We start from the raw sequence: 2,567 nt of genomic DNA on the forward strand, positions 1-2,567 counted from the left end.
TCACTGACTCGATGGACATGAGTTTGAGTGAACTCCGGGAGTTGGTGATGGACAGGGAGGCCTGGCGTGCTACGATTCATGGGGTCGCAAAGAATCAGACACAACTGAGCGACTGAACTGAACTGATCCAGAAAGTCGCCGCAGTACTAAATGAGGTGCTGTACAGAGATGCTCGGCACATAGCAGGTGTCCAAGAAAGACTAGGCCTCTCCGTTTAGTCCACACTCTGGCTGCTCATCAGCTTTTCATAGATCCTTCTTAGTTATCCAGAAGTTCTTCTGCCTCTCTGGAGGCAGAATGCCTTCTTCCCAGCAGACTTTAATCTTTTCTCTTAAGACCTTCAGTTGATGTGAGGAAGCCCAGTGCGTTTTAGAGGATAGTCTTTTATTCAGATTTAAATGTCAATCACATCTATTAATGCAAAATTTAAGCATTGCTTCAGTCGTATCCAACTTGTTGAAACCCCATGAACTGTAGCCCGCCAGGCTCCTCTGTCCATGAGATTTCCCAGGCAAGAATACTGGAGTGGGTTGCTGTTTCCTTCTCCAGGGGATCTTCCCAGCCTGTGGATCAAACCCTCATTTCCTGCATGTCCCACATGGTAGGCAGATTCTTTACCCACTAGACCCCCTGGGAAAAGCAACATCTGGAATGGCATTTGACAAAAAACTGGGTACCGTGGCTTAGCCAAGTTAACACAAAAAATTAACCATCACAGTAGGCTAACATTTATCTTGTAAGGAGTTTGTAAGCTCCTTCATTTTCTCTCATTCATTCTTTTTAAGTTCCTTCTCTGCCTCCCCATACTCCTCTCTGCTTCCTTTTCTCTGTCTTTTACTTACTTTTCTCTGTCTTTTACTTACTTTCCAGCAGCCAATTTAGTGCCTCTGTCGCTCTCCCCGATAGAATCCACAACGATCCATCTTTCTCCGCCTCTCCCCAAGCACTCAGTGTTCTGTGTCAGCACGGAGACTTTGGCTCCTTGGACTGGGCAGGGAGTGGGTGTCTAAGAGATGGGAGGGCTGGGTACTGGTCACCTGCCACAAGGCTCTGGCCACCCTTCAGGGGTTCTTGTCTGGGGAAGGGGCCTGGCTTGGACTTTGGGAGTGGGAAGGCGAGGCAGGATTCTCTTGGCAGGCTTCCTGGTGGGGGTAGAGAGCGAAGTGATACAGCTGGAGAAACTTGGCTGGAATAAACTGGCCAAAAGACTGACCAGGGAAGGTAAAATGATGAGGCTTGTTCATGTAAAGTGCTTCTTGAAGAACAGAGCTCCCAAAATGGTAGGTAAACCATGAAAGCTGGTGGTGGTGTGCTCTGGGATCCCAGGCCAATTTTAAAAACATCTATATGATATAATTTGACACATAATACATATAATACAAAAAACGTATAGTTTAATGTTTTTGATAGATGTATATACTTATGAAATCATCACACAATCAAAATAATAAATACACCCACCACTCCCAAAAGTCTCCTTTTGCCCCTTGGTGATATCCTCCACTCCTTCTTTCTGTGCTGACCTTCCCCAGCCCCAGATAACCATTGACCTGCTTCTTGTCACTATAGATTAGTTTGTGTTTTCTAGATTTCATATTATAGATGCATACAGTATGTATTCTTTTTGCCTGGTTTCTTTCATCAGTATAATTGTTTTGAGATTCATCCATGTTGTATCTGTGAACAATTCATTTTTCTTTATTGCTGAGTTGTATGCCATTGTCAGAGAAGGCAATGGCACCCCACTCCAGTGTTCTTGCCTGGAGAACCCCAGGGACGGGGGAGCCTGGTGGGCTGCCGTCTATGGGGTCGCGCAGACTCGGACACGACTGAAGCGACTTAGCAGCAGCAGTGGCAGCAGTATTCCTTCGTATGATGATTGCACTGGCTCAGGTCTTAAGCCTACCCCTGAACCAATCACTGTGGCCGCAGGCATGGGAGGGAATGATTAGCCTAGACTACGTCATGTGCTCCATGTCTAGACCTGTGAGTAATTAGCTCTCAAAATCTCATGCACCATCAAAAGTCCACTCAGTGGGGCTGGTGACTTGTGAGATTTTCCTCTTCTCTTCAAGATCTGGGGTTTTTGGTCTCCAATCAGTCCCTGGACTGGGGTGCAGAGGTTGTTTTTTGAGGTCTGCGAATTAAATTGGGCCTTATTTTGATGTGAAGAGACTTCTTTCAGCTCCTGTAAGAAACCCATATGGGCATCTTTGCACATGTTTTTGGCATCATTCCCTCTAGAGGAACTGTGATTTGGCTTGAATTTATGGACTTGTTTTCACTGCTTTAGTTTTCATGACTGCTGCTTTCTAACACCTTCTGGTGTTTATACATCATCACAGCTAGTTTTAGGAATAGGTGGAGACAGTTTTCATGTTCTCTAGGAAGTGGAGCTGGGCTTGGATTTCGGAGCTGGTAGGCTTTTAAGCACATTTCCAGCTGTTGTGAGCGCTTCCCTCCGTGTCTCTGGGCATCCTTTTCTCATCTGAAGCACAGGTGCCCAAGTGCCTGCCTCGCAGGGCGGTTGTGAGGCTCAGGTAGGGTCTCAACCACGCCACCTGCAT

The sequence above is a fragment of the Bison bison genome, unplaced genomic scaffold (genome assembly GCF_000754665.1).
Source record: "Bison bison bison isolate TAMUID 2011002044 unplaced genomic scaffold, Bison_UMD1.0 scf7180017864343, whole genome shotgun sequence".
NCBI classification, from domain to species: Eukaryota; Metazoa; Chordata; class Mammalia; order Artiodactyla; family Bovidae; genus Bison; species Bison bison.